The sequence below is a fragment of the Mus caroli genome, chromosome 7 (genome assembly GCF_900094665.2).
Source record: "Mus caroli chromosome 7, CAROLI_EIJ_v1.1, whole genome shotgun sequence".
Taxonomy (NCBI): domain Eukaryota; kingdom Metazoa; phylum Chordata; class Mammalia; order Rodentia; family Muridae; genus Mus; species Mus caroli.
The window spans coordinates 84758691-84769258 of NC_034576.1; the positions used below are offsets into that span (position 1 = coordinate 84758691).

General features: G+C 47.3%; 1 protein-coding gene across 7 annotated transcripts in view; it reads left to right on the forward strand.

The window, feature by feature from the left end:
- Sh3gl3 (SH3 domain containing GRB2 like 3, endophilin A3) overlaps positions 1-10568 on the forward strand; it is a 123095-nt gene that overhangs the window by 42954 nt on the left and 69573 nt on the right. Inside the window, exons 1-2 of one of the 7 annotated variants that reach the window (XM_029480166.1) lie at positions 7500-7611; positions 8190-8307. The exons of the other annotated variants lie outside the window; for them this stretch is intronic. The gene's annotated coding sequence lies outside the window, so the exon portion shown is untranslated. Of the gene's footprint in view, positions 1-7499; positions 7612-8189; positions 8308-10568 lie in introns of those variants that run through there. 7 annotated transcript variants of the gene reach the window in all.

The following is a 10568-nucleotide window of genomic DNA, read 5'->3' on the forward strand; positions in this document are numbered from 1 at the left end:
GGTTGGGGGGTGGAGCTTGCGTCCTCCAAAAAGACTTCACACAGTTCTGACAACTTGTCAGGAGAGAGGAGCCGAGACTTGTGAGGATGCGGGGCAGAGCCACACCTTGGCTGGGATGCTTAGCTGTACAAACCTGTTGCTATCTGCTGAAACCTAAGCCTCATGTCAGTTGCTGGAATAGAGTCTGTGGAGACAGGTGGGTCCCTGGGGCTGGCTGGCAAGCCAGCCTAGCCTACTTGGCTGCATTCAGGTTAGTGAAGGGCCGTGTCCCGAGGGGACTGTGGTTGGTTAGGTAGCAATGTGACACCTGAGGTCATCCTCTGGCCTCTACACTCATATCCACAGATCATGTGTACGCCCACCTGCACGCACCCCCTCCCCTCCACACCTTTATGCTTTCAAGAATTTGCTTTTGACAGCACCCCAGCCTCAGAGCCTGTCTGTGTCAAAGCCTCTTGGCTTCAGGAAGACGCTGTGCTGAGCTCTCCTCTCTCCCATTCCCTCTCAATCTGAGTGCAGTTTGTATGCTTTCTTCTCTACCCAGACTGTCTGTCACCTCCTTCCCTCCCTTCCCCACCAGCCGCCTCCAAGTAAGAGGTGCTGTTCTGCAGACAGCAGAGTGCTTAGCCACAAAGAGAATTCACAGCAGGCTTGCTCTCCCTTCCTCCCCCATGTTAAAAAGGCCTTATCTCTTTTCTCCTTAATCTTTAGAATAACTTGAAAAGAATCCCTTGAAATGCATTTACAGGCCTCAGGACAAATCCAGATGTTCCTTTTCAGGTTTCATTGACTGCATAACAAGGTAGTCAGCCTGGGAACCTGTGTTTCTCCTCTCTCTGAAGGTCTTCCCCTCCAGTCTCCAGCAGTGCTGGCTTCAACATAGCATGAAGCTGGGGGTGGGGCCAAGGGGCCGAGGGGCTGAGGGGTCGGAAAGGTCTTTGGGAAGTTGTTTAATCAAGGTAGAGCCAATTCAACATTTTTAATGTTAAGCTAGTGGGATGTTAATTACTTGTCACTAAAAAAAGGAAGCTTGCTTTCTGCAAAATCAACCATGACTGGAAGACACAGACCGTGGGATACCAGGACTCGAAGCAACTCTGCCCTTCACTGCGTCTGAGTGCCCGAGGCCTTCCATGCTTCTGGCTCCTGCTCTGGGCTGTCCACTCTCCAGAGGATCATTCTCTAAGTCTGCCCTCCTGCCCAGAAACCCTTCCCTAGGCTTCACTGCACTCTGCTTCCTCCTGTGGCCAGAGCCAAAATCGCAGTTCCAGGAGCTGGGGATAATGTGTGAAACTTATTTGCAATATGATGAGAAGTGGTCCCCACCCCACCCCACCCCCATCTCAAAAACAAAGACTGTCCTTTGAATTTCGAGCTATAAAGGATGTCTTCCCTAGAAAACGTACTCCTGAACTTAGGGAATGCGCGCTGGAATGTTTAGAAGTGTGTGTGTGGGGGGGTGCACAGGTGGAATCTAGTCAGAGATGCTTAGGTAGGGAGAGGGAGGACTGAGCTATAGATAGCAAGTACAGTTTAGGAGCTGTTCACTGTGATTGGTCCCTGTGCTGCAGGGGGAGGGTCCGCAGCAGCATTCATGCAGTATCTCTGTAAGCCAGTCTTTAAAAAAGCTAAAAAAGCTTTTTAAATAGAGCAGATTAATTGAATTATTGCCCAACTTAAAAATAAGATGATTTTTTAAAAAAAAGTATTCTTCTACATGTATGGACGGACGATAGTACAGTGTATAACGTGGATCAATTCATGTAGAGTGCACTTGGGAAAATAAGTTGCATTTTTGGTGGGTGTTTATGTGTTTGGACTTCTTGAAATTTAAGCAAATTCATGGGATCATTTGGAATCACAGCTTTCAGAAGTCAGACTTTTCCTGCCTGGGTACAGCAGCCTATACCATATGTAACAGTACAGTATTGACTATCCAAGATGTCCGTGTCAGGCTGGCTGGAACCCTTGAGGGTTCTTTGTGTGGGAGTTTACAGGTGGGCTGTTGAGCTACTTACCCTGGATTGTGTGGTGGGTCCTTCTAAGACAGATGCAGGATGCAGGAAGAGGATCAAGGTTTGGATGGAGTGTGCAGCTGGGGTATCGTGAACAGGTGAGCTGAGCCTATCTGTCCATCCCACTAGGGAACTGGAGACGGGCTGAGGAAATTGCTCCACCCTCGGTTAGCTTTGTGAACCAGGGGGTTATTGGGGTCACTTTCAGGGGGAGCATGGGTGACCTAATGACAGTTCTGTCACAGAGTGCCACAGCAGCATGGGTGAGGGTCTGCCAAAGCTGCCTCTCTGGAGTTCCCTACACAGGGCACCTGTACAACAGGGAGGACCCAGTGCGGGGACTTGTTGGAAGGATGTTGAGATCGGGCATCGCTGTGTTCTCATTTCCTCCATACTGTGTAAACCAGCTTCCTCAGTGTCTTCATTTTACAAGCTGCGTTGACTCTGTTTTGAAGATTGGTGAAAGCACCTGTGTGTTGACCTACACAACACAGATAACTTATTTCTGGAAATTAGAAGGGTGTTGTCCAATACAAATACTGGGGAAAGTGAGAACTACAGAGGCACAGGGTTGCATCCAAATCATATCAGGAAGACAGGCCTGAGAACCTAAGAGAAATATGGAACAAAAAAGAGGGTGCAACTCCCTCATTGGGACCCCATAAGATGTGGACAGCTAGCACTGAGAAAACCCATAACAACTGCCATCTGACCACTGATGTATGTGTGTGCATCCATGTGTGTATGTGCATGTGTATATTAATTGTGTACACGTGTGTATGTATGTGTATATGTATGTAAGTGTGTGTGTGCATGTGTGTGCACATGTGTGTATGTGTGTATATGTATGTGTCTGTGCATCCGTGTGTGTCTGTGCATGTGTGTATGTATGTGTCTGTGCATCCGTGTATGTATGTGCATGCATGTATGTGTGTATATATGTGTGTATGTGCATGTGTATATGTGTGTATGTGTGTGTATTTGGTAGAGAACTCCCTACTGTCTCAGGCTTCAGCTTGCCTCCATGTCTGCTGTAAATGCAGCTTTTTTATTCAACTTTTCATCTGCCTGTCCTCTTTGCCCATCTGGACCTGTTGTCTGTCTGTCTACCTATTGGTTCATCTGGATGCAGGCAGGTTTGCCCTTTCACCATCAAGACTGGTCTACAGCTCTGCTCTCAAACCTGGGATCCCGCCCCCCCTCGCCCCCCCCCCCCCCCCCGCTCTGCTCTCAAACCTGGGATCCCGCCCCCCCTCGCCCCCCCCCCCAACCCCATGGCCTGATTTCCAGCCTCTGCAGCCTTGGTTCTTACCCCTCTAGGAGTATTTGCTTGCGTCTCTGTCAGCCTTCCTTGTCTTAGGACTTTGAAAACGTGAACTCCTCTCAACCCAGCAGAGACAGAGAAGTATACAGAGAGCTAGGTATACTGTGTGATGTCAGTAATTAAGACCTGTGCTTACTTCAGCCAGTGCTATCAGGGCAGCTGGATATATGAAAAATTGCTGCCTTTAAATCTGCCATACCTTATAAATGTAATGTTAACCAAGAAATCTAGCGTTTGTCTCTGAAAGACTGACTGATTTTACACTTTGGAACTCCAGGACCATAGGGAATCTGTTCTGTGTTGTCTTCAGCTTTGAGTCTTTGGTGACTTTAGAGCAGTCACTGGGGACAAGGAACAGGGGTGACTCTGTGCTCCAGTGCTGCTAAGGTGTGAGCTCTGGGTCACGGTCATTTGCATTTCAAAGAATTGTCCCTGGGCCCAGATCGCCTGCTTCTGCCTTTTGCTTAACTAACTGTGCCTTATTTAGGCCCAACTTTGATCATCTGTGTGACAAGTGGAATTGGCATACATTTGCTTGAAGGGACAGGCTGTGGACTTGTCCTTGGGTAAAAAGAAAGGGGGAATGTAGAGGGATGAGAGTGGGGGGGGGGNGAGAGAGGAATAGGGGGTTGGGGAAAGCTGGTTCATACATAGACTTCTTAAACCCTCTTCTAAAAAACTACTTTGTGTTAATTTGAATTTAGTTTTAGTATTAGTTAAATATGTATAAACACAAAGTGTTAAGTTGTGCTCACAGTTTTACAACAATTATAAACATTCAACTTATTTCAATTTAAATACAAATGAAATTAACAAATGCAGCAAAATTCCATGTAACACCGAGGAGTTAATGCCATGGATAGTGTTACTGCTCGTGTGATTTCACACGCATCGGCCAAGCCCTGCTACGCTATCTGTTTCAGCTGCACTGTCTAATTCATGTAAAACAGGTATTCCTGACGGAAGCGTGCCCGTCACGGTAGTTCATTGCTCTATGAAGGACAGTTCTCCGGCCCTAATAGAACTTTTCTATTTTACCATGTTCATTTATATACAGATGAGAAAACTAAGGTAAGCCATGGTGTTTGGTGACTTAGTGAGGGGACCCAGGTCAGGGAGGTGGCAGTCGGTTAGGGACTCTGCCTTGCCGGGAGTGTTTTGTGACCTGAGTGTTTCTTTTCTGTTCTGTTCTTGAACTTGAAGTGATCCTCCTGCCTCAGCCTCATGAGTGTGACATGGGCTACCATGCTCAGGCATTTCTTCAGTCTGACTTTTTTCTCTTATACAAGTGTTTAGGGGCATATAGCATAGCTATAGATTGTTATGACGTAAATGCTAGTGTATCCCCACTAAGGACACAAAACAGAAATCACCAGCGCCTCCAGCCCCCAAAGTCTTAGTTAGGGCTATTATTATTAGTTATTGCTGTGAAGAGACACCATGACCATGGCAACTTTTATAAATTAAAATAGTTGATTGGAACTGGCATACAGTTCAGAGGTTTAGTCCATTATCATCATGGAGTGAAGCATGGTGGCGTGTGGGCAGACATGGTGCTGGAGAGGAGCTGAGAGTTCTACATCTTGATGGGCAGGCAGCGGGAGAAGACTGTGTACCACACTGGGTGTATCTTGCGCATAGGAGCCCTCAAAGCCCACCCCCACATTGAAACATTTCCTCCAACAAGGCCACACCTAGTCCAACAAGGCTACATTTCCTACCAGTGCCACTCCCTGTGGGCCAAGTATTCACACGTGAGTGCCTGAGGGCCATTCCTATTCAAGCCACTATGGTGCTTTCCATGGGGCCTCCTCCTCCTCCATCCAGATAACTCGTATCTTTAGTAACAGTGACTTTTGCTTATTGTATTTCTATTTTAGAACTTAAGCATTTGTCTTAGTTGCCTTTCTGTTGCCATGACAAAATACCATGACCAAGGCAACTTATAAAATAAAGCATCTAACTGGGGGCTCACGGTGTAGAGGATTGGAGTCCATCACCAAGCATGGCGGCAGGCAGGCAGGCAGGCAGGCAGAGTGGTGGAACAATATCTGAGAGCTTTCATTTGATTCACAAGCAAGACTCAGAGAGTGCTAACTGGGATGGTGTGGGATTCTGAAGCCACTCTCGGTGACACACCTCCTTCAACAAGGCCATGCCTAATCCTTTCCAAACAGTTCTTCTGACTGGAAGCCAAGCCTTCACATATACCAGCCTCTGGGGCCATTCTCATTCGAACACCCACAGCATATAAGAGTTTACTTTGTCTCCTCTGAAACTTATCCAGCACAAGGCCGTGTTATATCATTTTTGTCTTAGACCTTTCCATTGAATGCTTAACTTTTCCATTCAATGCTTACCCATCTGTGGTGCTCTGTGTACCTGTAGTTTGTTCTATACAACAGCGTACAATTACTGTGTGGTTGATACAGCTGCTCTGGCTGGCGGCTTCTTGTCCTGCCACCACTATAGAGAATGAATTGGATAGACAGAGAAAGGGGAAAAATGAGGACTTTTATTCTCATGGGAGTGACAGATCCAAAGGAAAAGTGGACATCTAAACTCTTGGCAGCTGGTAGGATGCCAACCAAGAGGGGTCATCTGGCAAATGTTACAGTTCTAAACGCTGTGCACCTTGGGATGCCAGCGGAGTGGGGTTGCCAGCAGGTGTTAGAGCTCTGAGCTCTCAAGCCTCGGGCACCGGATGAGAGAGATTGCAGGCAAATGTTATACAGTTAAACTCTGCAGCCCTTGGATGTCAACTGAGAGAGGTTGTCTGTCGGTGTTACCATTTTGAGCTTTGTGGTGGCAGGGTGTTATCAAGAGCCAGCCTCTGGTCACCAAAGTGGAGGTGGCGGGAGCTTCTGTCCTGTCACAGAAGCAAGAGCAGACCTCTTCCTAGGGGTAGGTCTAGTGGGTTCCCTGGAGACAGGAGGAAGTCTTCCTGTAGCAATGGGTAGTGCTCTGCTTCCGAGGAACTGGACCCTGGTCCATATTGGGAGCTCCCCAGAGCTGTCCTGATAAACAGGCTCACCTAGACTCAGGTGGGACCTGATTGGCTTGGGCCAGTAGGCAAGTGAGGTGAAAGTGGGGAGAGCTGGTTGGGTGATGGTCTTTACTGTTAACCCAGAAGGGAAGACAAGGGCAAATCACACAGGTTCCCTACAGGTGGCTCTGTTTCTCTTGTTCCTTTTGGAATGGCACCCTGTCTTCAAAGGGCTGTGGTTTTCAAGCCCTGCTGCTGCCAACTGTGTGTGTTTGGGGCCGGGGGTGGGGTGGGGCTGCTACCCATGCCAAGACTATATCATGCTTTATCCATCCAGTCACCTGTGCTTAGACTTCTGGTAGCTTTTGGGGTTTTGTTTGTTACAAATACTGCCACCATGTTCAGTCTCCCGCCATCCCTTGGGGACATGGACCTAGGAGTGGAACAGTTGTGTCATATATTATGCCTCAGTTTGCAGAACTGGCTTTCCAGGAAAACTTCCATTTCACTTTGTATCTTCCTGATTTTTGAGTGACACTGAGAGCTGTGTCATGAGTTTCTTCTGCACATTCACGTGCACTTTGGTCTCTCTTATTTGAAGGGCTCACTCAGCTCCTCTGCTAATTTTTCTATAGAATTAATATTTTTATTGACTTATAAGATTTGTGCTTACTATGGATATGTGTTTATCATTATGTCTGGGAACATGTTACTTATTGCAAATACCGTGTGTGTGTGTGTGTGTGTGTGTGTGTGTGTGTGTGTGCAAGCCCCAGGGACTCTCCTGCCTCTGGCTCCCCAGCTTTGTGATCATGGCTGTGTGCCACTGTAACACAGCTTTATGTGGGTGCTGGGGATCAAACTCAGATCGTCATGCTTGTGTGACGAACACTTTACCAATTCACCCAGCTCTCTAGCCTGACTGTTTCTCTTTTAGCGGAATCTGTTGAACTTTCATATTTAATACAGTCAAGCCTATGAGAATTTCCCCCAGGTGTTCTTGTGCTAAGTGTCTTGATCATTCCGTTCAGCAGTTCTCTCCTGACTCCAGATAGTGAGATGGTTATTTAATGGGCTAGCTTTATGGTTTGTTTTCCTGGGAACTGTGTATTCAGGCTGTTGGATTTTGCTCTAGTTGCAAGGGTCACAAATGCTTACAAAAGGCCCAAGACTTCTGGGTGAAGACAAATGAGTTTGTCCCTCACTTTGCTGGGCACCTCTCTGTGCACCTACTGAGCATCAGAGCTCAGACACCAGTGAGCTGAGCCCCAAGTGGATTGCTGGAGGTGAGGAAGCCTGAGCCAAGGGATCTGGGATGTTTATAACAGGCTGTAAGCTAACCTGGCCTTTGCCCCAGGGGAAAACACTGTCTGCTACACTGGATAGGAAGCATGCCTGTGTGTGCATTTCTTTGGGGAGAGACACTGATATTCTAAGCCTGTTTGTTATATAAATGCCTTGAATGGTCCAGAGTGAAAGGACCAGAAAGAAACCCGAGACCCAGGGACAGTGATCTCCCTGAGGTGTAATCTACTTGTTACTAATTTGTGCCTGGCAGTTCATTGATCACTGTATTTCCATGCTAATGCATACGTATTGCAGCTTCAGGCATTGCATTGGATGGAGAATGCTGTCTGCAAAGGGGCCAGGTACCAGATGAGCTAACACAGGGTCACTGCAGTGGAGGTGGGACTGGGACGAGGCTGAGCTGCAGGTGGCAGAGAACTGGGAGGGCTCCTGGGATAGAGAGTGACGTGTCAGCAGTGAGTCTTTGGATCTTAAACTATATTATGTTGGGTCTGGGATGGTTTAGTGGGTAATGTGTTTGCTGAACAAGCATGAAGACTCAAGTTCAAATCCCTAGAACCCACTAAGAGCTGGTGTGGCAGTGCTGGAGAGGGAGAGAGAAAAGTGAGTTGGTGAGCTCCAGGTTCGGTGAGAGACCACATCTCAAAGGATAGGATGGAGAGCGGAAGAGGAAGGTAAGCAGCACTGATCATGAGGGTACATGGTCAAGGGCACCCACACACGCTGCGTATGCACACACATGTAACACACATGCATACACTCCTATACGTATATACACTCTCACATACACACACTCTCACACACACATGCAAACTCTCTCTCATGTACTGTCACACGTAGATGCAAACACAAATACACACAGAGATGCAAACACACTTATACACACACTCACACATATACTTACACACATGCATACACACACACACACACATTACTCAGTCATTTTTATCTATTTATTGCATAATGGAAATTTGCAAAGAAAGTGTTTTAACTGTGCATTGAGGTAATAGATGCTTGCTTGACTATGTAAATTATGACTGTCTGAAGAATACAGTGAACACCTGAATAGATACAAAACAAATTAAGCAAAAACCCAAACAAAAATATAAGGACACACACACATACACACACAAATTAAAAATTGTTTTTCTGAAAAAAAAAAAAAAGAATGGAGGGAAAAAGAGGGGTGGAGAGAGGGCGCTCAATAGGTACAAGTGAGACAGGAGGAGGATGTTCTGGGGTGCCACTGCAGGTTAGAGTGACCCCAGACAGCAGTAACATACAGGACACCTGACAAAAACACATGTAAGGACTAGAATTTCTTACTATAAAGATGTTTAAGGTGATAAGTCTACCCTCAGTTAAACATTATACAATAGTACATGTGTTAAAATATCACTTGGAATCTCATAAATATGTAAATCGTTTGTTTTATGTATCAGCTAAATTAATTAAAAAAATAAAAATACAAAACAGAATGAACAAAAAATGTTTTTGAGACAAGCTTTCACTGTAGCCCTGTCTGGCCTGGGACTTGCTATGTAGACTAAGCTGGACTCAAACTTACAGAGATCCCCCTACCTTTGCCTTCAGGGCGCTGGAATCAAAGGCCTGTGCCACCACACCTGACCTGTATTTAAATGTTTAAAGCATTTTATTTACTTATTTTGTAAATAGGGTGCATGAGTGTGCAGATATGTGCAGTATCCACAATGTGTGGAGGTCGGAGGACGACTTTAGGGAGTTGATTTTGACCTTCCATTATGCGGGGTCTGTGGATCAAATTCAGGTGCCAGGCTTGATGGCAAATGCGTTTACCTACTGAGCAATCTCTCCAGTCCATTTTTTTCCCCCTTAGGCATGACAGGGACCAGGAGCACTTACACCGCAGAGCAAAGGTGAAGAGGCTCCGCCCTGAGCCAGGCTTCATCGGGGCAGAGAGGCCTTGCTCAGCCTTTCACATAAAGGAGGCTTCCTACTAGAGTTTGTCTGTATAGATGCCTAGAGCCTGAGATTAGAAACTCCCAGAAGCCGCTCCTGCCTCTGGGTTCAGGGGGCAGAAGGGAAGAAGTGGCTATAGACAGCCTAAAGCTCAGGGGAGGGGCTTGAAAGATGCACACTCTCCCCTGCTTCCCCTCCCCGTGTGCCTCTTTCAGAGTGTAATTGGGAACAGTGGCCAGGAAGCCTGAGCCATGCGGTTGCAGAGACGCACCAATGAGGTGGACTCGAGTGTTGGGTCAAGGCAGGGGCCAGTAAATGGACAGACAGCTTCACAGGCCTTGAGCAGCGAAGGGCTCGGATTAGAATGTCCTCCAAGGACTGGAAAGGTACGGTGCTCATTTTGCGACCGTCTCTCAGGACTGCGACCACCATGCTGGTTCGGAACAGATGGTTGGTGAAATGTGCCCTGGACAGCATGTGCTTTGCAAAACCAAATTGAATTGCTTCGTGATTTGTATGCAGGTTTGAAGTCACAGTCATAATGTCTGAGGTCTATCCAGCCCTTCTTCCTGTCTCCTGGGGAGGGGCAACATGCAGGAGAAAGGGCAGAGCAGGACACGCTGGCTTGGGATAGCCAAAAGGCCGCGGGATCCATGCATCTGGAACTCAGTGTTGCCAGCTGGGGCATCAGTAACAGTTTAACTACTGATGGTCAGTGCTCCCACTGAGGACCTCCTGGTGAGAAGGGGATAGGGGAGATGTGGAGGGGTACTGTTAGGTCCCTAGGAAGTCCTGGACAAATGGCCAAGGTGTCTATTAACATATCTAAGGGGTCAGCCATTGGCTTCCAGGATCTCCTAGCATTTCAAATATCTGTTACAGAGCCCTGGCTCCTCTTCAGAGCTTCTCACCCTCTTTCCCTGCCTTAAGCTCCTCCAGCCCCCTCCCTTCCCTTCTCCTTCCCTCCCCTTCCCTTCCCTTCTCTTTCCGCCCC